This window comes from Mesoplodon mirus, assembly GCF_964341445.2.
Source record: "Mesoplodon mirus genome assembly, contig: HAP1_SCAFFOLD_690, whole genome shotgun sequence".
In the NCBI taxonomy this organism is placed as follows: Eukaryota; Metazoa; Chordata; class Mammalia; order Artiodactyla; family Ziphiidae; genus Mesoplodon; species Mesoplodon mirus.
Window position 1 is genome coordinate 89,726 of NW_028295341.1, and position 27,191 is coordinate 116,916.

Below are 27,191 nucleotides of genomic sequence, written 5' to 3' on the forward strand. Positions count from 1 at the left end.
GCCTGTGCTCCGCAACGGGAGAGGCCACAACAGTGAGAGGCCCGCATACAGCAAAAAAAAAAAAAGAAACCAGAAGCGTAGCTACTACAAGCTGATGAATTGGAACTCAGATCAAGGCCTAGAGTGGAGAGGAGTCTTCTGATCAGAAGGGGAAAGTAAACAAAGGGCAGCGTTTAATTATTTAATAATAAGTAAGAGAATGACTATGGTGTTTTTACAGAACAGGATATAATATTGAAATAAAACCCCCCAAAGTGACACAGAAACATAATGCAATCCTCTTAAGCTACAACCCTTCCTAAACCAAACCATACCATTCTCTTCACACAGCCTGGAAAGTCAAAAGAAAGGGGCTACTGATCTGCATCACACTGGCATTAGAAGCAGATCTAGTTGTAATGAAGTTTTACTTCATGGACTGAAGTTTCCCCCCAAAAAGGGTAAGCTTTTTTCTCAAGAAACATCACTGTGTAATAATCAAGGAGCCAGGGATGGTGGTATTCATTGTTCTAAGTACAGGGATTTGTTTTGCAGAAAGAAGTACCAATCAGAAAGAGAACTGACCAATAATTACTTAACAAAACTGCTTCAGAAGTAGATTTCTAAATCTACTTTTAGATTGATAGTTAGAAACATCTTACTAAGTTTATTCATTTAGAGGAAATCTGTGCAAGCCTCTGAAACCAAGAGGTATTGTATCAAAAGAGATAAGGTCACTAGACACTTATGTAAGAGCTACTTCTTCCTCAAATGGCCACCATATAGTCATTTCTGACTATTACATTACCAAGAAGTAACAATGCACCTTTAGGAAACTAGTATGAAAGAAAAACATAATAAAATTTTTTGCAGGTGACTCTTTGATCTCATAGGTGTGTGTTAATTTTCCAAAGTTGGGACTGGATCCCGCCTTTACAAAATGCTCCTTGAAATAGCGCATTGAAAATCTTCTCTTTTACTCCTTATTGTAAACACTGTATATGTTTTTAAGAAGACCAATAAAAAATATGGACTATGGGGCTGCCCTGGTGGCGCAGTGGTTGAGAGTCTGCCTGCCGATGCAGGGGACACGGGTTCGTGCCCCAGTCCAGGAAGATCCCACATGCCACGGAGCGGCTGGGCCCGTGAGCCAGGGCCGCTGAGCCTGCGCGTCCGGAGCCTGTGCTCCGCAACAGAAAGTGCCACAGCAGTGACAGGCACGCGTACCGCAAAAAAAAAAAAAAAAATATATATATATATATGTGTGTGTGTATATATATATACACGTATATATATACGGACTATGAAATTATTTTTCCAGTAGTGAAATTATGGAGAATATGACTTGCATTTCTACTGTATTCCCGCAAAAAGAGGAAGTCCTTTTCCACAAAGACTGTCATCAATGTTAACTCTGGGAGAAAAGTATTTGTAGTTGTCTCATGCTTTGTGGTGAGAGACTCTCACTTTTCCCCGTCTCTATTGTGGGAAACAGGGCACACTTTGGGCTGAGAATTCATGCTGTGGTCGGAAAAGAAAGAAACGAAAACTACCCTCATTAACACTGCTCTTTAACAAGTTCAGCAAATGGGCCTCAGGCATTCTAAACAGCAGCAATTAAAAAATAACTTTAGATTTCATACATTTCTTCCAGTAGGATGAAAAGCTGAGGTATGTTAACTTTAATTTTATGGTTTGGGTGAATACAGAGTTCGATTACTCCCTGTCAAAGCAGAAATCAGCCTTTTACAGGGAGTAAGTGCTAATTAAGCAAAGCAGAGTAAGCATGTTATATGAAGTATATTTGATTCTTTCCTGTGCACTGTGGCTGCACAAGCTCTAACCAGTTTCCGGAGGGACCATCAGTGCTCCCTAAGAATGCCAATGCAGTGTTCCGTCCAGTTAGTGGGGTGCAGAGACCAGTCAGAATGCTAATGCTTTCCACAAAGGAGATGGGGCTAGGGAGGCAAATGCAATCAGGGAGTATTACCTCTGTCTTGTGTGCCTGCTACAAAACAGTGTCCTCTCAAGACTACTCTACCCCTTCTTTGCTTTATACGTGTATGTGTAAGTTTGTGTAGGTAAGCTTTACAAGTCTATCATAAGAGAAAACTAAAAATACCCAGGAAAAAGACAAAACTGCTTCAACAGAGAAAGGTCTCTCTGTTCCAGTTGAAGAGGATATAGAGTTAATAACAGGAAATATCCATCCCCTGAAACTGTAGGAAACATGGATGCTTCCACAATTTATTCAAGGTCTCACTGACCAGGCTGTAATTTTAATTATTATTTCTTATGATTATGGTAGATAAAAAGTCTCAGTAGTATGCTAAAACTCTTGAACACTTGTTGACCTTTTTTCTTGATAGCTTTCCTCCTGCCAGGCTCCAGCCAACAGTAGCAGTAACAGATATCCAGATCTTAAGAGGATAGAAGTATAATGGTGCACTGAATATGGAAAGGAAGAACCAGTAATGGTTCCTATACATTCATAACGCGAATCAGCATCAAACTAAGGAAAAAAGCTTCCCCAAGAAGAAGTTGACAGCAAATAGTTTCGCCTCTTAATGCACTGAGGAAACAACTTTGAAGTTATCCGTAGCCACCGCTTCTGAAGCGACCAGTAGCTTTGCGACTATTACTTTACTTGTATTAGATTAATTTATATTAGAGTTTATTTAATGTAATTGCTCACAAATTTTAAACCATTTTGTAGAGTAGTGTTCTGTATCTGTTTAAATGAAATGCTTTCCTAAGCTCAAGATCAGTGTTTTTATGTTGTGTAAATTATGAAATTACTGTGGAATATCTGGTAAACTTGATAGGAAACCCCAGATGTCAGCACTTTGCTGGGCAAGATTTAAAGTGGCCCACACCACTAACCCTCATCAGGAGCAGTAGCAGTGGGCTAAGTCATAAGGGCACACCCATCCATTACATTCACCCAGGATACCGTGAGTGAGAATCAAAGGGCAGTGAGACAGAGACCTCTACGCTCAGATTCCACTGCCAAGAAATGGCCTAAGTCAGCTCTTGTTGTTGAAGAAAATAACCCTTTAGGAATCAGACTGAATCCTATTTTAAGTTTTAGAGGAGGAAGGATACTATTTAAACATTAATGAAATGTGCCTCTCTTTTTTTATCAGCATAGAAATTTATTTCAATTCAAAAGAATATGGTTATATTTAGCATAGTGTAATAATTATCTAAAGCACGTATCATCGCTGGCTCTGAAACAGTTCTAAAGATGTCATTCTTTTGAAGTAAAAAATATGCAGTAAAAATGTACAAGGAAGCAAAAATATGAAAAAAACAGTTTGCTGAGTATGGGAAGTTGTTACAAGAGGGGCACACCAAGATAATTGTAAGAGTCCAAATTACATAACGTGCAGCAAGGAGTTCTCTTGCTTTAACAACTCCTAGAAAATAAACCAGTAATCTCAATGCAAGAATATCACCACTGGGATAACAGGACAAATTTTCTGAGGCACACAGGTAGTAATTCACTATACTTCCCCTTTCTCTAATACCTTTTCTCACACCAATTTCTTTTCTTTCCTCGAGGATAGATTTTATCCTGTTGAAAACAATTTTAGTTTTATTTGTAAAGTGGAGTAAATAATATCCTGAGTGAAGTAGGCAGCGTTTTAGCTGAAGATGCTCAGGAATCAAACTTTTGAAAAAGGCCAATCAGCTAGCTAGCTAGCAGTTACCATCAGTGGCTTGCAGAAAAAAAAATTACAGATGATATGTTTGTTAAGTAGATAAAAAGAATAAGCAGTTTAAAATGGGTGAAAAATCCCAGGATCTATTGTGACCTAGACCAGAGGTCCCTAACCTTTTTGGAACCAGGGACCGGTTTCCTGGAAGCAAATTTTTCCAGGGAGGGGAGGCGGGGTGTGTGGGGTTCAGGCGGTAATGTGAGCCATAGGGAGCGGCAGATGAAGCTTATAGCTGGCTTGCTTGCGACTCACCTCCTGCTGTGCAGACCAGTTCCTAAGAGGCTGTGGACTGGTACCCGTCCGAGGCCAAGGGGTTGGGGACCCCTGACCTAGACACTCAAAAGCAGACAGTTGACCTTTGATTAAGCCCATTTTCCTGTGGAGTGAGCCATAAGGGGCTCCAAGACACGGTTTGGTTTCAATGTTTCAGTGTTCACAGCCAGAGGGCAAACTCAGAATGTCTCCTCCTCTTGCAAAAACTGGACCACGAATGAGAAGTCTTTTTTAGAGTAGCCCTTCACGCACAACATCCCTGCAGATCTGATGGGCTTGACTGCCCAGAAGGATTGGGCTCTTCGTGCTGGTAGCAGAGCCTCATGCTAATCCCAGATCCTTAGCCATGAGTGTTGCTCCAAATCCACCCTGATAGTAATTAGCCAGGTGAACTCCATCCATCACCCCAGGTACAGGATTTTAAGTGTCACTTGAGCAACATCGTCCTAAGCTCGTATTTAGGATTTTAGCCATGAGTGTTGCTCCAAATCCACCCTGATAGTAATTAGCCAGGTGAACTCCATCCATCACCCCAGGTACAGGATTTTAAGTGTCACTTGAGCAACATCGTCCTAAGCTCGTATTTAGGATTTTAGCCAAGAGTTTTGGGTCAAGCCCTAACCTGAGTCCCAGATTCATAGCTTCAGCAGTTCCAATCCTACTAATAGCTAACAGCAAGTGTCTGCAGATCTACGAAGCCTGGCCAGTCCCAACAGCTCCACGATGCACCACATGGGAGCCCATGCACCACAGCAGCTCAACCCCTCCCGTCCTAAATGTGAGCTTGCCAGACCGAGCTGTTCCCACACCACCAGAAACAGGGGCATCCGAGAAAACTGCTCCCATTTTCTCAACTTCTTTGGCCAATTCTCTCAAAACCATAGGATCAACAGTACTGGAATCTATTAATAGTCTTTCTTCACTTTTTTTTGAATTCCATTTGCTTCAGTATAAGCTTCTAGCGCATTGATGCACTGTAATAATTCTGTCACCTTTTTCGGCTACATCCGCTGCAGAAGACACTACCGGGTCCACTTGCATCTAGCAGCTCTTTGCATGCATCAGGGAACACATCAGCAATAGTGAGTGGCTAGCCATGTTTCAAGAGCTCTTTTGCCATTGGATTCCCCACGTTGCCTACTCCAATGAATCCAACTGGAGTCTTGGAAGCTACTGACCTAGAACACAGCGCTGCAAGGCTGGCCACCGACGGCTGCTGTGGACGACTCCCTGTACCAGAGGCAGGAGGTGGCTCCACGGAGACGGAAGGAGGCTGACACGTTGCCCGCGCCCCTCCTTCCCACGGTGACCTCCTCGACTCCCGGCTCACCCACTGGCTGCTATAGGGTGCGTGGTGCGGAGGGCCGGCTCGGCTGTGGCGATTCTTAATACCTCTTTGGTACTAGGTTACACATACAATTTCACCTAGTGAGCGATTTAACAGAAGGAATTTTTTTCGACGGCATTTTTGTGGCACAGCAGATAGAAGCGAGGTCACTATTTCTTTGAAAAACTGAACTAAAAATGTATAGAAAGTCATGATTCATTCTACAAATATGCTGAGTCAAAGAAATGTGGAAATTGATGCGATGGAGGAAGAGCGCTAGACTTCCCTGATGCTCAACTGGGACCTTTCTTCTGGTGTCAGAACATGGTTGTGTAACTCCTTTAATCCCAGTGGATTTTCCAAAAATTCCAGAATCTTCAGATTTTGGTAGTCCCTGTTTACTGCCTTTGCCCCCGCATGCCAAACCCCCACCCCACCCCGCACACATTTATTTTTTGCCAGTTGTCCTCCGGGGGGCTTTTCTTTATATAGTCATTGCAGCAGTTTGTTAGACTACTGACCCCCAGTGAAAATGCCCCTCCCCCCCGTTTTCTCACCCTGTGTAGTTTTGTTCCACCTTGACCTGGGTTTGGTCACATGACTTGCTTTGGCCCAACGGCATATCAAGAGCTGAAGCTTGGAGAGTACTCGTGCTTTAGGGCTTGTCCTCATGGAAACCTGACATGTTAGGAAGCCTGGCTAACCTAGTGGAGAATAGGCCCAGGCCACAGCCAGCATCAATGGCCAGACATGTGAAAGCAACCAGCCCCAGTTCAGCAACCAGATGATGGCAGCCTCAGTAGTCACCTCAGGTGAAAGCAAGATAGATCCACCCAGGGGATCCCAGCCCATTCTGCTGATTCACAAATTGTGACGAGATAAAGTGCCTGCTGTTTTAAACCACCAAGCTTAGGAGTAGTTCATCACACAGGAAGAGATATAACTATCTTCACTGTTAGATTATCTTCCCATTTTATACCATGTTTCCCCTCAAACGACTGTTCCTTTATCCAAGATTCTAGAAAAGAAATAACAACTGATGACGCTGACAGAGCCTTAACATTTTTTAAAAGCTTTATAAACTTTTAAAATAACTATGTTAATAAAATCAATATTTATTTGATCACAAAATTATTTTCTTCAGTTGCCTTAAGAAGTAATGCAGACTTGTACTAAGTTTATAAATCTGGAGGCTCTAAAAATGTGTTATTCCTTGGATTCAAGTCCTAGTGTACTTTATGTGGGCATTCACGTTTGCAAAATGATTCCAGGAAATTTGCGATTTCATTTTACAACTTGGGCCTAAGGAGTCTTATGATATTTTACCTGAGAAAAATAATACATTAATTCCACTTTCAGCTATTAAACCCATGGCTTCCTGTATTTTCTAAATTCCCTATCAGTAAAGAAGACTACATATAGCGTACAAGGCTGTCATGATTAGGAGGAAGGTAGTACAGAAAGAACCTGTCAAATTAGGCATTGCCCAGTCATGTCAGTATACTAACGTGGGAAGCCACAGGCAGCTTGAAGCCTGGAAAAAAGACAGATACAATGTAATGATTATCCTAAGGATCCGGATAATGATTCCTATGATTTTCTTTTAAATATTAATGGCAGAGGATTCTGGGGAAATGATGGTGGCTACAGAGAAGATTTTTATCCCTGAATATGCCACCCCTCCCCTAAATACACAAGCCCCCACCCCCACAAAGAAGAAAGAAAAGCATCTAGAATAGCAAGATCAAAAACCCACAGACAACATCTACAACAAGGTGTCCACATTAACTGCAACATATAGCCAGGTAGGAACAAATCAACAACAGGAAAAAGACCTACATATGTGTATCCCAAGGTGTGTGGGAGGAAGACAAGGGAAGGACTCTCTCTCTCTTTCAGGAGAGCCAAAGGTTACTATGGTTCAAGAACTCACTGAGATTGAAAAACTCACTGAGAACAGCGACAGAAACCGGGTTGCAGGCTCCACTTTGCAGCTGAGTGCAAGAACCTTGAAATGTTCTGAGGATGCCAAGTGTTCTGGGGTCTGTGAAACCTTGACACCTATCAAACCAAAGCACCATTCCAGAACAAACCCCCATACTCAACAAGGAAAAGAAAGAGGAGCCCTGGGTAAATGGGCAGAGGAGGGCCGAGGAGGAGGATTTGAGAAATTTTAAGGTCATTTTTAAAAATTATGTTGTGAAAATAATAGAAGATAGTGAGCCCTGGAGTTCTGAAGCTAGAAATTATATTCTGATCTATGATTCCCTCCTAAAGTGGAAACTTATTTCATTTAAAAATGAGTGACAGAAGAGTATTCCACTCACATCCTGTAGAAAATCAGTGAGAAAAAAAAGAAAAAAGAGGGTGAAAAGAAAGTTCCAGCAAATCCTGAAAACGTGACAGAAAGACACGTCCACAGAACAAATGAAATTTATTGCCTGATATTGCGGAAAAAGTAAAAGAAATTTTAAAAGGAATAGAAACTGGTTTTAAGAAAAACATAAAAGAAATTAGAAAAAATCAGAAATGAAGTGATTGGAGAATAGCAAGATTTGAAAAGGTGAAAAAATTCAGTAAGTAATTTGTTTAAAAAAAAAACATGTCTCGAGAGAAGGTTAAACTAGAAGGAACACAAGTTTGAATAAACACAGTGGATAATGCCTCCTTGGAGAAATAGCTGATTTCAAATCCAGCATAAGAAACGAATTAGATGTTCCTGTTACACCTTGTCGTACAAGAGAGCTGGGAAGACTTCAAAGACTACTGTGGTTGTGTGCAAAGGACTCAGGAGCCAACTTGAACAGGATCCGTGAGCCTAAGAGGGGACAATCTCTGCATCGATATTTATAACAACCTCACTGAAAACAACAACAAAGAAAGAAAATACCTCATTAGTCATCTTTGGAAGCTACTTTGCAGTCAACCTTTCTCTCTCCTGTTTTTTCTTTTTTTTGTAAAACTGGTAAATAAAATAAAAGAAACATTTATTCTTCCTTTCCTAATTAAACTGTAACTCAGGGCAACCAAGTAGTTGATGAAATAATCTTCTAGCTAGTAAATGAATAATAATCTAATTAGTAGAATATCACCATTTGGTACCCTTAAGAAATTAATGGATCTAGACATTGATCATTAATGGCTGCAACATCACAGTAAGACAGACACTTTATAGTTCCTTTTGGAATTCATCAATATTATCTATGAAGTAAACTTGACAAAAAATCACACCTGAATTATGTCAGTGCTCTAGATCTATCTACCAACTGACAGTAAATACATGGGCCAAAGGAGCATGATAAATATATAAGCATAAAGGGGATGCAATCAGCATAATCCAGACAGTTGGGAACCCTACTGGATGAATGCTTTGAATTCAATGACAAATACTTGCAAGAAAAATGAACAAATTGAGTTCTTTTAAACCTATACTTTAAAAGAAATTGTGTTTGGATCAGCAATCAAATAAATAATGGTTATTAAAATAAAAATACATTTATAGGACAATCAAGGAAACATGAACTGACTGGCTATTTGTTGATATTAAGGAATTATTATTATTTGCGGATGTGTGATAATGACATAGTTGAGCTTAAAAAGGGCAGTTCCTGCATTTTAGAAATATGTATACTGACGTTTTCACTGAGAAAAAGAAATCTGGGATTTGCTTTAAAATTGCTGGGGATTATGGCGGTAGTATTCAGAGAGGGTGTAGAGAAAATGTATTGGCCTGAAATTGACATTTGATGAGAACAATTGATGAAAGTTTCTACTTCTTTCTTTTTACTTCTGTAGATGTTTGAAATTTTCCATACTAAAACATGTTTTATAAATGTAGATGGCTTGCAATTTGCTCTTCTGAGCTCTCAGAAGGCAAAAAGCCATTCTTAAATTAGGAGCTTTCTTCTCTAGCCAAGAATTCTAATGATAATTGTGTCCCAACTGGCCAGTGCACTCAGATTGCTCTGAGATCTGTTGGTGGAAGAAAATAAAGAAACTCTTTAGTCTTAGAAGAAAACAACAAAGAGTAAAGGCTGCTGCTAGGTCTAGGGCAATAGTGTAGTATCAGTATAAGGCAAAATATTAGTTCCTTCCAAAATCCACTTGTTACTACTGTGTATACTTTTGCAGCAAAATATCTTTTCTACATTGTCAGCATTAAAGTAAGTTTACTATTTAGGTGGCATTTAAATTATCATATGCTCAAAGCCTAGAAAGAATCCCCTAGGCTGAAGTGACATTAAATCTTATTTTGGCCATTGTAGTGTATTCTCCAGTCCTACTTGCTTTGTCTATAACTGTCCTAAAAAGGTGTGAGGAGATCTGCCAATATTAATGCCAGGATTCAAAATGAGTTCTTTGCAGCTTGCTTCCTTCAGGATCTTCTGCCCTCAGACCCATGTATTTACTTACTGCCTCAGATTACTGTATATGTCACATCTTTCCAACTAGAAGACAAGCTCCTTTAAGGGCAGTGACTAGTCTCATCAACATCGAATTTACTCCAACACCAGTGCTTTCAAAATGTGTGTTGCTTAGTGTACGTCTGACCGTAAGAAGTTACAGAAACAATTCTACTCTAACTAAATAATAATGATACTGCTGCTACCATTTCTACTACTGCTGCTAATAAAATGTATGAAATAGAGTATACATGGGAAGATAAAGATAACACTGGAAATCCCAGACTGTAAAATGAATGATCCCAAAGCCACTTGCCAATCCATCGACTGTAAACAGTTACTTGTGAATTGGTCAACGTTTGAATGCATAATTGAGAGAAGGGTTAAAACAAATTTTATTACCAAAAAACACAATTTTTTTTTTTTTTTTTTTTTTTTTTTTTTGCGGTATGCGGGCCTCTCACTGTTGTGGCCTCTCCCGTTGCGGAGCACAGGCTCCGGATGCGCAGGCCCAGCGGCCATGGCTCACGGGCCCAGCCGCTCCGCGGCATATGGGATCCTCCCAGACCGGGGCACGAACCCGTATCCCCTGCATCGGCAGGCGGACTCTCAACCACTGCGCCACCAGGGAGGCCCCAAAAAACACAATTTTTATACCCACAATTTTTGAGCTCAACTGACCTGTAGTTTTAACAGAAATAGATGAGATTCAAAGTATTCATTCAGGTTCCTAAATGATCCATTCCCTATCTTTCCTTATGAAACAATCAGTTATACCTCTAATAATTTGTCAAGGATTCACCAATCTCTACTTCCTTTATTTTCCAAGGTTTGGTATCATTACAAAATCAAGTCCTTTGGCGGAATTTAATAGTTTCAAAATCCCTCATCAGTATTATTCACTGGGATAAAATAATATGAAAATTTAACAAACACTGACTATGTGCTGAGAAATGATCCTTCAGTGATTCACTCCAGGTGGAGACTAGCATTCAGGCTGCACCTGAGGTAGAATTTGAATTCCAAAGTGGACCTTTAAACCACAGCTCAGCTTCTCTTTTTTTTTTTTTTTTTTGCTGTACGCGGGCCTCTCACTGCTGTGGCCTCTCCCGCTGCAGAGCACAGGCTCCGGACACACAGGCTCCGCGGCCATGGCTCGCGGGCCCAGCCGCTCCGCGGCACGTGGGATCCTCCGGGATCGGGGCACGAACCCGCGTCCCCTGCATCGGCAGGCGGACCCTCAACCACTGCGCCACCAGGGAAGCCCTCAGCTTCTCTTTTTAAAACCATCAGAAATAAGCCTGTTGCCTGACCTTTGAGATTCTGCAAAGAGACCATATTTACACCTTTTGTCTCTTTTAGCTTCCCTAGTCCCCTTCTCTACTTTCAGAATAGTGATTCCCAGATAAGTACAATGAGTTCAAACAGTGTGGTTAAAGGGGTAATTAGTCTGCTCTGCAGCCAAGTTACTCACAGAAGAAATAAGTTGGCTTTCACAGTTGTTAGTTTCTTCCTGGGCTTTGTTTAGAGGGGTCTCAGCTCAAGCAAGCAGCCTGTCAGCAGCCTGAAATAACTCTGTGGAAATCTAATGGCATATATGTAAAATATGTCTATGAAACCTTTTATTCAATCTTAGATCCATAATTTTACTACTTCTTTAGGCCTGGAAAAGGATATTCAGCTACAAAAGGACAGAAAAGAAAATGTGTATAATACCTCATGCCTGCCTCACACCCTAGAACCTTATTTTACCCGTTTCATCAGAAAATGATGGGGCTTCCCTGGTGGCGCAGTGGTTGAGAGTCCGCCTGCCGATGCAGAGGACGCGGGTTCGTGCCCCGGTCCGGGAAGATCCCACATGCCGCGGAGCGGCTGGGCCCGTGAGCCATGGCCGCTGAGCCTGCGCGTCCGGAGCCTGTGCTCCGCAACGGGAGAGGCCACAACAGTGAGAGGCCCGCGTACCGCCAAAAAAAAAAAAAAAAAGAAAATGATGTATGCTGTAAGAAACATTTTTTTAATTATTTGATCAAATATTTAAGTGCACTAAGTCTCTGTATTTATTAAAGCAAATATAGTTACCTTTCTGTCCCTTTCTAAAAGAAAGCAAAAGATACAGTTCTTTTTTCTTAAGACTCAGGGTTTATGGATATTAATTATTACACTATATTGACACCCAGACATGTTTATAGGAGGCTTTTGAGACATACAGAGCTAGTTATTCCCATACCAAATGGCACTTCTTTTTCCTCTGCCTTCTGCTTGTATTTTTTCTGTTGTGATTATATCCTACTGAGGCTGCTACATGTCTTTGTTTGATTTGAGGTTCTAAAGCTAAGACTGTATAGTCTCCTTTTTACAGAATAATAATGGGTTTTATGACTGTTTGCCTTCAGAAGCCTCTTTTTCCACTCATTCTCATTTCATATCTATGGTGAGGTGTCTAAAACAGATGAGTTAGTTCTGAACTGGTGATATATAAATCAATTATTATTTGATTCATATTCAAAGCAGCTCCTCCTAAAATAGTGGCCTTCCTGCCTGTGGGATGTAGTCTAACCTACTGCCTGGATTTACACCCACCAACATCCATATTTTGTCTATTGTTACCTTGGACACTTGTAGGAACTGAGTGAGTTTCTGTTTCTATAGTGTCCATTGACAGACAAATGAATAAAGAAAATATGGCACATATGTAGAATGGAATGTTATTCAGCCTTAAAAAATAAGGGAATCTTGCCACTTGCAACAACTTGGATGAACCTTGAGGGAATCATGCTAAGTGAAATACGTCAGAGACAGAAAGACAAACACTGCATAATCTCACTTTTACGTGTAATCTAAAAACGCTGCTCTCACAGAAACCGAGTAGAATGGTGGCCGTCAAGGGCTGGGGAGTGGAGGAAATGGGGAGTTGTTGGTCAAAGGGTATAACCTTCCAGTTGTAAGATGAATAAATCCTGGGAGTCTGATGTACAGCATGGTGACTATAGTTAACCTCACTCTATTGCATACTCAAAAGTTTCTGAGATAGTAGATCTTACATGTTCTCATCACACACACACACACACACAAAAGGTAATTAATTGTGTAAGGTCATGGATGTGTTAACTAACCTTATTGTGGTAATCATTTTGCAATATATACATGTATCAAATTATGATGTTGTACACCTTAAACTTATACAGTGTTACATGTCAATTACATCTCAATAAAACTGGAAAGAAGAAAAAGATTCAAATGGAGAAGGGCGAGGCTGGTAGAAAAAAGCCACTGCCTTGAGCAGTACCGAGGTGGGCGGAAAGCCATGGGGCTCTATGAGCACTGCTGGGGAGGCTCTGTTCCCACGTGTGGGGAGGGGGTAGGACAGCACAGCTGTGATCCTTATTGCAGACCCTAGGCAGCCTCAGGCAACTTTTCAAAGTTAGATGCTGAAAACCAATAAATGAAATTATAAGGAAGAATTACATAAATGCCTTTATTCTACTTCTGGTCCTCTTGGCAACCTTTTCCATCTAAAAGCTGCGCCCTGCAGTTCTCAAAGCAGGAACATTAACATGGACCAGAAGTTTCCAAACTTTTCATCATCAACCCCTACACCAAAAGAAAAGTTGAAATTTTATGACCCCTAGTATATGAAGTATCTTGTGTGTTTTTAATATTTATCAAGAGAACATTTAACGGTTACCTACTATGTGCCAAGAGAAAATAAAAATAAGACGCAGACTTTAACTGCAGACTTTGTTCCGGTATTATTCTTCCTTTTGACTTCAGTATAAGAACTACTGAGCTGGGCTTCCCTGGTGGCGCAGTGCTTGAGAGTCCGCCTGCCTATGCAGGGAACGCGGGTTCATGCCCCGGTCCGGGAGGATCCCGCATGCCACGGAGTGGCTGGGCCAGTGAGCCGTTGCTGCTGGGCCTGCATGTCTGGAGCCTGTGCTCCGCAACGGGAGGGGCCCGCATACTGCAAAAAAAAAAAAAAAAAAAAAAAAGAACTATTGAGCTATTTGCTGTCCCAGTAAGGGGGTAAGCAAACAATTACAGAATCCTGTGATCTCTTCCCAAGTTTGCAACTATAGCGTTGGTCCTAGAATTGCTCAATAACTTTGTATTTTGATTTAAGGGGAAACTAAAAGAACTTCCTGTCCCAAAGTAACTCTGCTTTGTGGAGACTGGAGGTGCCGTGCAATTGACTCAAGATACTGTTTATTTGTTTAAACAGTTAAATGAGTAGTTTCTATTTAACAAGTGAGCACAAATTTTCACAACACTACCTACCCCATGACATAGCTCAGACGAAAACTCTGAGGGAAAGGAAAACTATATGGGCAAAAAGTCCAGGTTCCATCCACTGTACATGGGATATTGATAGGCTTGTAAAACTTACAGAGGTACCTGGGGGTACCCAGGAACCCTGGGTATTTAGTATACAGATCAGCAAAGGATTGTGGAAAATAAGAAGACACCAGGTCAGGGGACAAATTAAGCAGGTGAAGCTGGTCCTTTATACTCTTTTCCCTTCTGATATACCACTGCTCTGTCATGTGCAGAATACGTTCTGTATCCTCAGTAGACCTACACACACACACACATGTGTAACACACAAACATGCACGCATGCATGCGTGTACACATACATGGAGTCCCCAGTCTTCTCAGTTAAAATTCAGCTTGTAGTAACTAAAGAAAATGTATAATGCCCTATATTTTATAGATTTTAAAAATACTTGCACTTTAAGAGAAAACTTTTAATGTCTGAAAATCCCTTCTCACGAAGGAAGTTATTTCTGATATTGGAGGTTGACAGTTTCACAGAGAAAACTTCAGGAGCACAGAGACATGCCTGACCCTCTCCCCACGCACCATCTGGGGAGAATTCACCAACACAGAGGCTCAATCCCTCTGCTAAGTCAAAATCAAGTATACCAACATCATTATTTCACAGAGAATACCCTACCTCATGTTAGGCATTCATATGTATTTTATTTGTTGAAGAGAGGAAGAAGATATAAAGGAGGGAATCATCCGAAATTACAGAGGACACCATTTAAGTCAATATAGATATTTCAATTTAAGGTAAAATTCAATGATAATTTGAAATTATATGTGGAGTTTTATTTACTAAAGAATATTTTGCAAAGTTCAACTCCTATTTTAACTTATATTTTCAGAGAAGGTATTTGGTCCAAATGAAGAATACCTTCAATTATTGTTCTTTCATTGCAAGCAAAAAAGGATTTACTTCTTTTCATGAAATATGGTTGTTTGACAACAGAAGGATAAATATTTTATATTTTTAGAAACAACAGTCAGGCTACTGATATTCTTAATTAGTTTTAATAAATATGAATGCTTCTTATCATCTACTCTTTAGCTTGTACCTGAGGAGTTGAATACCTCCGGGAAGATATGTGCTCCAGACCCGTAAATATGCAGTTCACAGAGCCCACTACCAGAGGGCAATAAAGAAGTCAAATCTTGAAACCATGGAGTGAAAATAGTGGGAGTTTAAATAAAAGCAACATTTCACAGTATGCTTTTCTGACCAACGTTATATCTAATAACTTAATGGATTGTATGTACATGGATTCTGAAAAGTCAGCAGCACACTTCACTGGTCAATATTCTATGATAAGGGGAACGTAATTGGAGTGTAGAAAAACAGTATACTTACATCTTAAAATTCCACCCCTACAGAATCTACTACTCACTATTGAAAAATGGTAAGAAGAATAGCTTTCTGTGTCTCAGTCACCAGTTAACATTTTCAAGAGTAGAATTTATCTTCCTATGATGCTCAAATACACAGGAAAAATGCATATCTAGGACAATGGATAAACTCTATATGACATGTGAAAATAATTCTTCAAATGGAAAAAGTAAAAGATCTACAAGGAACAGTTTTATATGCATTAGTGTGGATATATACATAAAGAGGCTCTAAGAAACATAAAAATCACTTCCAGGAAGTAATTTTAGGTAGAAGAGAATTAACATGGATGAGGAAGAAAAGAGAGTTGGTTTTAAGATAGTTTCATTTACTTGTTTTTTTGTGTTTATTTATTTGTTTTATTTATTTGGTCTTTGGAATATAAGGAAACAGTGGCTTTCACATCCGTATCCCAGTGGAACAAAGGGACCGAGGTCTATACTGGAGCCCAGCCACTGTTTGACTAGCTTGTAATAATACTGGTGAAATACAGCCAAATCATTTGAACTACAAGCATCCTCTCTGACAATAATCTTAAGACATCAACATTATAAATTAAAGAAAGCAAAGAGAGAATACTGTTTTCTTTAGAGAGAAAATACAGATTCTGGATCAAATCAATAATGTCAGCAAACCTCATGGCTATAAAATATTCTGCTGCCTATCATTTAGATCATGCCTCTAGAAGAGGGAAACTGGGTGATAATTTCCCCAGATTTTATATTTAATTCAAATATTTTAGATAAGAGGCATCTCTAGTAAAACACTGTATCATTGATTTTTTCCAAAATGATAGCTCACAGGAGTTCCTCTTTCCTTCTCAAATACATATGGGGAAATGGAGGTGGGTGGGTTAGAGGAACTATCTAAATAGAGCATAGTAATCAACAGTTTGTTTTTTTAAAATAGAAATTTCTATTTCAATTGTTTCCAGAGACAGAAACACACAGAGACAATTCCATGTGACAACAGTGGCAGAGACCAGAGTGATGCAGCTGCAAATCAAAAAATGCCAACACCAGTGATTGATGGCCACCACCAGAATCTGGTTAAGACAAAGAAGCATCCTCCCCTTGAGGTGTCAGAAAGAACATGGCCCTCTCAACACTCTGAATTTGATCTTCTGGACTCTAGAGCTGTGATAAAATACATTTCTGTTCTTTTAAGCTAACAAGTTTGTGGTATCTTGTTATGGTAGCCCTAGAGATAACAGTATTTGATTCCTGAGATGGCAACTGTATTCTGACTATGTAATGACTATTCCAAGATGATCAACAGACACAAAGATAAAGAAAGGCAAAACTGAGACTAAGCCCAGTTCTTTTTATTCCCAGAATAATAAATGATTTTTTAATTAATTTAGATCTCTTTGTCTAACCCCTCTGCTTTTCAAAAGACTATGTGCGACCAATCAAGTAGTAATATGTTATACTTTCATTTTAATTCATCTCAAAGTATTTCTAATTCCCCTTATGAGTTCTTACTTGACCCATGAATTATTTAGGAATATACTGTATAATTTCCATTTGTGATTTTCAACAAATTTCTGTTAACGATTTCTTATTGCATTCTGTTGTCATCTGAGAGCACTCTTTGTATTGTTTATATCCTTTAAAATGTACTGAAATTTGTTTTATGGCCTAGCATATAGTATATCCACGTGCATTTGAAAAGAATGTATATTCTGATGCTGTTGGGTGGAATGTTTTATAGATGGCTGTTAGGTCTAGTTGATTGATAATGTTGTTCAAGTTTTTTTAATTTTCTTGTTGATTTTCTGTCTGTTCTGCTATTGAAAGAAAGGTATTAAAGTATCCAACTATTATTGTAGAACTGTCTGTTTCTCTTTTCCGTTGTGTCGATTTTGCTTCATTGTATTTGGAAGTTCTGTTGTTAGGTGCATATAAGTTTATAATTATTATACATTCTAGATGGTATAATCCTTTTATCATTTTAAAATATCTTTGTCTCTAGTAAAAATTTTCATCTTAAAGTATTTTTTTCTGATATTTTCTTATCCACTCCAGTTTTTTTGTTGTTGTCTTGTTTTGTTTTGTTGTTACTGTTGTGGTATATCTATTCCAACCCTTTTACACTTCACCTATATATTTTCTTGACTCTAAAGTGGGTCACTTTCTTGTTGATGTTATATACATATATAACTGTATATTACATTCAAAAATTACATATATAATAACAAATTATGGCAGACTTTGAACTGGACCTTTTTTTTTTTCGATACGCGGGCCTCTCACTGTTGTGGCCTCTCCCGTTGCAGAGCACAGGCTCCGGACACGCAGGCTCAGCGGCCATGGCTCACGGGTCTAGCCGCTCCGCGGCATGTGGGATCTTCCCAAACCGGGGCACGAACCCGTGTCCTCTGCATCGGCAGGCGGACTCTCAACCACTGCGCCACCAGGGAAGCCCTGAACTTCACCTTTAAATGAGTATGATTTAGACAGTAGAGCTTCCCTACCAAATGCAAATAACTCACTTGAACTCTCTTTTTTGTAAAGGACAGACCAATTCTTCCAAGGGGAATTCTTGAACTCATTAGATATGTGATATTCATTATAATTCGTTGCATTTAACACCACAGAAAGGACTTGATCAAAGGCTATTTTACTCTTTTCTTCCTCACTGGATGATTAGCTAGGTTCATTTTTAAATGGAAGATATACTCTAGATATTTAAATGTAGGGCATCTCTTCCTTTCAAATCTCAGAAAGAAAGGTGTGCTTCAGTTTCCCTGCAGAAACCTCTAGTATCTTGCCCCCCTTTTGAAAGAGGAACTAATCTTTCTTTCTCTATTCTTCTTTGTCTTCTTCCCTTCATCAGCAATGAGCCTCTTTATCATTTTTGTCAGCCCAAAGAATAATTTTTCTCTTTCCGGGCCATTCAAAAATTGTACACTACAAAGTAAACGGAAAGAGCTTTATTTATAAAAATAAAACAGCTATGGCATTAGTTCTTAAAGAGTATAAAATGTTGATCCCTCATTCCAACAAAAAGTCTTGTTAGCATTTAGGGTTCAATGAGAGGCAATAAACAAAAATGTTTTGGTGACTCCTCTGACATCTTTACTAAAAGGTTTGAACTCATAATGGTGAATATCAGACATATTTGTGTTAGGCAATTAAAATTAAATTATATCTAGACGTATTTTAAGTTACCATATTAACATTAACAAGTAATCTTAGAACTCATCTTGAAAATAAAAGGTACTTTTATACTTTATAATGAAAAAATCAATAAAATGTGCCTTTATGAAGAGAAAATGTAATTATAATACCAATTAATGTTAACTGGTCACTTTTTTATTGAAGTAGAGTTGACATACAATATTATGTTAGTTTCAAGTGTTCAACATAGTGATCCAACATCTAAATACATTTGAATTGGTCACCATGATAAGTCTAGTAACCATATATCACCATACAAAATTATTACAGTATTATTGACTATATTCCTTACGCGGTCGATTGCATCCCCAAGACATTTATTTTATAACTGGAAATTTGTACCACTTAATCCCCTTCACCTATTTCTCTCAGTCCCCATCCCCCTTCCCCTCTAGTAATCACCAGTTTGTTCTCTGTATCTACAAGTTTGTTTCTCTTTGGTTTTCTTTTTTAGATTTCACATGTAAGTGAAATCGTACAGTATTTGTTCTTCTCTGTCTGACTCATTTCACTGAGCACACCTAGTACTCTAGGTCAATCCATGTTGCTGCAAGTGAAGAGATTTCATTCTGTTTTAGGACTAAGTACTGTTTCATTATATACGTGTGTATATATACACCACATCTTCTTTATCCACTCATCTATTTATGGACACTAGTTTCTTCCATATCTTGGCTAGTATAAGTAATGCTCCAATGAACAGAGGGGTGCATACATCCTTTCTTATTAGTGTCTTTGTTTTCTTTGGATAGATACTCAGAAGTTGAATTGTTGGATCATATGGTAATTCTATTTTTAACATTTGGGGGAACCTCTGTACTGTTTTCCATAGGGGCTGCACCAATTTACATTCCCACTAACAGTGCACAAGGGTTCCCTTTTGGATGATGGCCATTCTGACAGGTGTAAGGTGATATCTCACTGTGGTTTTGATTTGCATTTCCCAGATGATGAGTGATATTGAGCATCTTTTCATGTGTCTTTTGGTCATTTGTATGTATTCCCAAAGCAATGTAACCCCTATCAAAATACCAATGGTATTTTTCACGGAATTAGAACAAATAAGCCTAAAATTTGTATAGAATCATCCAAACAAACAAAAAACCTCCAATAACCAAAGCTATATTGAGAAAGAAAAACAAAGCTGGTGGTATGACATGCACTGATCTCAGACTATACTACAAAGCTATAGTAATCAAAACAGTATGGTATTAGCATAACAACAGACACATAGGTCAGTGGAATAGAATAGAGAGCCCAGAAATGAACCCACAGTTATGTGATCAATTAATCTACAACAAAGGAGGCAAGAACATACAATGAAATAAAGACAATAAATGGTGTTAGGAAAATTGGACAACTACTTGCAAAAGAGTGAAACTGAATTATTTCCTTATACCATATATAAAAAGAAACTTAAAATGGATTAAAGACTCACATTGAAGACCTGAAACCATAAAACCCCTAGGAAAAATACATTGACATCGATCTTAGCAATATTTTTTGCGGGTCTATCTCCTCAGGCATGGCCAACAGAAGTAAAATTAAACAAGTGTCATTATATCAAACTGAAAAGCTTTTGCAGAGAGGAGAAAACCATCACAAAATGAAAAGGTAACTTACTGAATGAAAGATTTTTTCAAATGATATATCTGATAAGGAGTTAATATCCAAATTATCTAAAGAAATCATACAATTTAATATCAAAAAACCCCAGATATTCCAATTTAAAAATGGGCAGAGAACCTGAACTGGTCACTTTTTAAAGTGTTTGATACAGTACTTAGATGCATTCTTTTTTCATTAGCCTTGAATATCAATACTCTTAACATCTCCGTTTATAAATGAAGAAATTAAGGAATGGAGAGATAAATGACTTGTCTAAGGTACAAAGCTTATTACAAAAAAGATTATACTAAACCAGACCTCTGATTCAGATTCCTATACTTTAATCATTATGGCTTACTGCAGAAGATTAGAGACAGAATTTGACATTGAAAGCTTAGATTCCAGTTTTTAATGAGACTTCTTCACCATGCCTTTATGTCTAAGGGAAAAAATTCTGGTCTGTACTGCCATTAATGATAATACTGCTTTAGAGAAATGTTCTGGAGGGAAAGGATATTATTCAAATTTATTTTTAAAGTTTTTCTTTGGTTTGACTTTGTTTCTTAATTTTCTCATGCTAGGATGGGAGGGCAAACAAAACCTAAACTAACAATACCAACTATACGTGTGTGTGTGTGTGAGTGTGCCTGTACTTGTAAGTATGAAAATACAACTTACAAGAAAAGGCAAGGCCAGAATCTATAAGGCTAAGGATTTTGACTTTATCTTAGATGCAAGAGAAAGCAATTAAATGAAAAGATAGTTGTGTAGATACTAGGCTGTTCAAGTAGAGCAAAGGAGAAATGGTAGTGGCTAAGATGGTGGCAATGAAGATGAAGAGAAACATTATATAAGTGATGAGAGAGAAAGAGATGAGATTCCAGAGGACCTAATGATGCAGTCTATGCAGAAAGTGAAGAAAAGGAAGGAACTGAGGATCATTCCCAGGTTTTTGCATGGAGTTACTTTTTGTGTGAATCATGGCACCATTCACTGAGGAAGAAAAGATTTGCAGGATGGAAAAGTTTGGAAGAAGGAATAATTGAAGTTTCATTTTAGATATCTTAGTTGTAGAGACGTCAAGCAGTGTTCCTCATATTTCTCCAATGAAAAGAATCACCTGGGGATCTTACTGCACATATGGATTATCACCTTTTCTGCTAGAACTTCTGGTTTGGTAGTCTGAGTTGAACACAAAGTACTAGATTTTCTCACACTGCAGAAGAAAAAAAAACACACTGAAGGAGGTGGGAAAGAGCTAACCTAAGTAACTTTGGAAAACAGTATTCTAATATACTGTAATTAACCATGCACAATATATACTGAAAAGCTAAAGACAAAAAGAAATGTACACAAATACTGAACTTGTTAGTAAATTTATTTTTCACATGTGTACAGGTTAATGATTTTTAAATATTTTATGTGTATTCCAGAATTGAGCAAATGAATAGACTGCAAATAATGAGAATCAGGTTTCTAATTGTTAAAGAGTGACAAATAAGGAAAGGGTAAGGGAGGCTAGAACAAACCCTGTGCTGTTGGATTGGAATCAAGGTATCAATGTGAATTCATATATCAATTTGAAGTTATATATATATGTAGATAGACAGATGATAATGTGTGTGCGTGCACACGTGTGTGTATATACATACACACCCAGATAGATAATATGAAAATAGAGATACTTGTATATTTTTATGTATTCGTATATATATTTTTAGCTCTCTCTGATGAAAACACAATGAGGTAGCTTGGATAGTGATAAATCCACCTCATACCAAGATTCTGGTTTCTGAATACCATTATTAATGCAAGGAACAAGAACTCCATGGAGAAATGACTGATTCAAGGCTGAGACAGAGGAAAGTAAAAGATGGGTCTGGGGCATTTTGTGGTGTCAGAAAGTAAGATATTACTCCAAAAATTGTATGGCCATGTAGGAAAAATATAGGAGACAGCTGGAAGGAGTACCAGTGACCAAATATGGAACACTTTGAGAAACAAAACTATTAATGATAGTAATAAATTTTAACCCGTAGAATAAAATAATTATCCACAAGTTCATACTGATGTATGTATATATATGAACAAATAACCAGATAAATACATAAATGAAGGAGAAGAACAGCTCTTTCTTATTCTCAAATTATAGTTAATAAATGTAGAGGGAATGATGGGAATAGAAAATGAACAATCATCAAACACCACAGTAATGGGTGGAGTCAAAAATTATTGATGGATGCTAAAATTAGTATGGGAAAATTAAACAAGAAGCAGAATATTTGAACAATCTCAAAAAATTACAAAGGGAAAAATAGTGATTTTGCAGCTATCATTAGAACTAAGTCATCAAAGTTAGCATCCCCAGTAGTGAGACATACAGATTTGTTTGTACCTCTAATATGTACTGAAAATGGCATAATATCTCTCCTGAAGTGTTCTTGTCAAGAAATACATATCCTCAGTCTAACCATGAGAAAATATCAAACAAACCCTATTTGAGAAAAATTCTACAAAATGACTGGCTAAGATTTTCCTTTAGTTCAAGGTCATAACAGACAAAAAAAGACTGAGGAACTATCCTAGATTAGAGAAGAATGGGGAGATATGACAAGCAAATGCAATAAGGGATCCTAGATTTGAATCTGGACCACAAGACAATAGGCAATATTTGAATACGAGTCTATAAATCATTAGTAGCATTGTGACAATGTAAACTTTCTGCTTTCAATAATTATACTCTAGTAATAGAAAATGTTAACATTTGGGGAAGCTGAGTAAAGGGTATATGGGAACTCATACTGCTATGTTTGAAGTTTTTTGATAAATAAGATTTGATAACACAGTTTTATAAAAACTTAGTTTGGACATTTCTGAACCTCTTGTTTGTTTCCTTATGGAAGAAAGTTGCTTGTTTAGGGATAATACTAAATCAATGGGGGTAAGATTTACACAGGACCAACCCTAACATTCATAGTGTGTGGCGCAGGAAACAACTTTGAATGGCCATTTCAAGGAACAATATACTTAAGTGTATACAATGAGTAAAATGGATGAACTACACAAATTAATGAGTTGAAAAACCATAGAATCATAGAATTTTCTCACTGTAAAGGCTCTTACTTTCATAACTTTTCAGAACTTTTCCGTTCCTATGGGTAAATACCAAAGAGCAGGATTACTAGATCACTGTATGGTAAAAGTACGTTTATTTTGTAAGAAACTGCCAAGTATCCCACTAGCCACAAATGAGAATTCCAATTGTTCTGCATCATCACCAACTTCGGTATTTCAGTTTGGGGATTTTAGCCATTTAAATAGGTGTGTAGTGGTATCTCATTATCATTCTAATTCAAAATTCACTGATGACATGGAATGTGTAGCATCTTTTCATATGCTTATTTGCCATGTGTCTATTTTCTTTGTTTAACCATAGTAGTTTTGTTGTTTTTTTTTTAACCAAGGCCTGCTAACTCTTGTCCTCCTATGTCTATTTATGTTGTCTTTTTTCTTTCTTTCTTTTTTTGAACTTTTGATCATTTAGTCTTTTTCCTGGTTATGTCCAATTATTTTTTATACTAAAACTGGGCTTAACTTATTTTAGGAAACTATAAAGATACCTCCACATTCTGGATGTTGTTATCTTTCTCTTGAAAAGATTTACTTTGGCCCATGACAGTTACTATAGGGACTGGTAACCTTAGTCCATTCTCAGTTTGAGCTCATTCAAAGCCGTTTTTCAGTCTGTGTGAAGGTTGGTCTATTCCTGTCTTGTCCTTCCTCTACGGGTGTTGCCCTTTGGGATTACCATGTGAAAGTTTGGATTCTCCCTATTCCCAACTACCCTTGTATTTGTTAGGCTTTAAATGTAATGGTTCCCGCAGCCCTGTGAGACTAAAGATACACTTAGCTTGTCATTCCACTAGTTGTTGCCTTTAGCCTGAGCTGTTGCCCATTGGCTTCTGTGGTTAGAGTCTTTTGAACTCCTTGGCTTTTCAGTTCCTAGGCTGTAAGATTTGAATCAGCAAATGCCCAAAGGAGAAAAGCTGCACCAAATGTCAAGCTTGTGTATGTGTTTCCCTTCTCTCCACAACTTGGCCCACGTCTTGGTGTCTCTCTAACATTCAGATGGCAGCAAACAGATGTTTTCTTACTTTATCCAGCTTTTCTAAAATTTCTTTAGACTTCACCTGATCTTACGTTATTATTGAACTATCATCTCAATTACCCCTAGGAAGAAAATTTACAATTTTATGTTTTATTTTTTTATTTTCTATATTACCTCAGTTTCTGTAGAGACCTTTTACCTCACTGTTCGGTCTAGTTCCTGTGTTAGCAGTAAGATGGAGATAAGGTGGAGACTAAGAATACTGGGGGGAAATCACTGATGAATGATATGTCTCGTTCTTTTTGTTTTTCCTCTCCTTATTTATTACTCTGGCAGCCTACACCTGCCTTTCTTCATTTGACCCAGTTGCCCAGATAAGAAACCCACTCTGGTAAAGACCTGACTTTACTCTCATGAATGTCTGCATGTTAGGATTAGCTAGATGATGAACACCATGCCAGAGTTCTTTGTGTGAGACTTTTGCAGACTTTTGTTAGCCCTTTAGTTTGCCTCTTGCCAACGCTGCTCAGATTGTTGAGGTTTTCTAAGATTCTGTAGGTCAAACCTCTCTACCTGCATACCAGATGAGCCCTTCTCTCTTTCCTGACTTCACTTGTGGGAGGTTAGCCCTCGGTTCTTCTTTTTCCCCATCCAATCATAATTGTTCATGAATTCCAGAAGGCCCTCAAAGTATCTGTCGTCCCTTTCTCTCTTCTCTTTTTTATCAACACTGTTAAATATTAACCATATATTTGCATAACTCTTTCTTACTTACAGTGGAATATTGGAAGGCTCGATCACTAAGTGTGAGCCCCACCAAACTAGGACTCATACAACACTCTCCTCCAGGCCAAAACTTTTGATATCCACTGGGTTTTTTTAATACTATCTTATATGTATCTAAATTTGTAAGGATTTAGTTAATGCCTGAGTTATGTGACAATAAGAAATCAGTCAAATCAGCACTACAGAAGTGCAGCTTAGACCTAGGGACCGGAACCAAGGACCACAAAAACCTGTTAACCAATAAGTTTCACTTGTACTTCATGTTTAACAACTGCTGAGGGTGAATGGGAAGTGAGGGAAAAAGAGTTTAACTTCATATCACAGAAACTTGCACTAAAATGAAGAGGAAAATGACCCAGTTCCTGGTTCAAGTCACTGTAATCTGCTTCAAGAAATAATAACAGCACACAAGGAAAACAAACACTATATGATAGGAACAATGGATAATTAATTACCAGATCAGGGAGGACAGATTACACTTGCTATGGGATTTCATTAAAGAAGGATTCCAAAAAGTACTGGCTTCTTCTGAGAAGACTTCTCAGAACAGGTAGCATTTAAACTGAGTCTTGAACAAGTATATAGAGGGTAGGGAACAGGCCTTCCGGGCAGGGAACAGGCACAGTGTCAGGAATGGCACAAAGGGCTTCTGGAATAGGGGACAAAACTGGCTGAACACAGGACTGCTACGTGTTGGGGAATATGAGGGAAGGCTGGCTGAGGTTGGTTAAATGAAACATAATTAGATGGAAGAGAAAGTAGGTGCAAAGACACACGGAAGACTGTAGAAAGCCCCTGAAGATGGAGGTCAGCATAATAATATGAAGAACTCAGTGGTACTTTGACACTGTATGAATGTCTAGGTTTAAAAAAATCAGGAAAACACAATAAAAGAATAAACTACTGATATAATGATATGTAACCAGAGGCCAGATACCAAAGAATACACACTGTGTGTTTCCACGTATGTCATATATGGTGATAGAGGTCAGCTTAGGTGTTGCCCTGGGAGAGTATGGAACAGAAAGAAGTAACAGAGAACCGTGTAGGGTGTTAGAAATATTTTATAGTATCTTGATCTGGTGTTGGATACATGGGTGCATAGAGATGTAAAAACTCAGTTATTAGCAATGCAGTTAACCTACTAGAGTTTTTTTAATATATGCGTACATTAAAAAAAACTCTAGTAGGTTAATTAGGCTGTCAGTTGTGTGAAGTAAATTTTGGTCAAGGAATAGCCAAGGTAGTAATGCAGTAATAAGTTATAAATGTACTCACTGTGCTCTAGAATGTCACAATTGGAATACAAGGAATATGTGTAAGAAAAAAGACAAATATTCAATATTGATGGTTGGATGAGCTGAATAAGTTAGATCACTCTACTTTCAATTTAAGAACTTGGCCAGTGTTTGGATACCTTCGAACAAAGAAAAAAAAGAAATACAATTTTTTTTTTTTTTTTTTTTCTTTTTGCGGTATGCGGGCCTCTCACTGTTGTGGCCTCTCCCGCTGCGGAGCACAGGCTCCGGACGCGCAGGCCCAGCGGCCATGGCTCACGGGCCCAGCCGCTCCGCGGCATATGGGATCCTCCCAGACCGGGGCACGAACCCGTATCCCCTGCATCGGCAGGCGGACTCTCAACCACTGCGCCACCAGGGAGGCCCCAGAAATACAATTTTTATTACGCATATGCTATGTATCAATCCCTGACTTCTATTTTGACACATATAAACATGGGAAATATTGCACCTTGTAACTGAGACAATGAAGATGAGTGAGGTAGCTGGTTTTGACACTAGAGGCTGAGAAAACCATCAGCTCATAATCGTAAGAAGTCTGAAGTCGGAGGAAAAGAATCAAGAGCAAATAGTGGTAAGTGCCAGGAGCTTCTGGAAACTACATCAGAGATGAAGACTCCAGGATTGTTGAGCTTTCTAAGAGTCCCAATAACTCAGATAAAAACAGAGGGCTTAAAACTGAATCCTGGGGATATATGTATGCATATAGCTGATTCACTTTGTTACACAGCAGAAACTAACACAACACTGTAAAGCAATTATACTCCAATAAAGATGTAAAAAAAAAAAAACTGACTCC

At 38.4% G+C, this 27,191-nt stretch overlaps 1 long non-coding RNA gene and 1 pseudogene across 3 annotated transcripts in view; both read right to left on the minus strand.

Moving 5' to 3' along the window:
- LOC309797529 overlaps window positions 1–27,191 on the minus strand; it is a 54,091-nt gene that overhangs the window by 16,975 nt on the left and 9,925 nt on the right. The window lies entirely within an intron of this gene.
- Window positions 3,796–8,203, minus strand: LOC309797531 (3-hydroxyisobutyrate dehydrogenase, mitochondrial-like; annotated as a pseudogene). Its single transcript has 3 exons — window positions 8,192–8,203; window positions 4,406–5,376; window positions 3,796–4,294 (listed from the first exon to the last, which is right to left on the minus strand). The product of its transcript is annotated as a 3-hydroxyisobutyrate dehydrogenase, mitochondrial-like (transcript).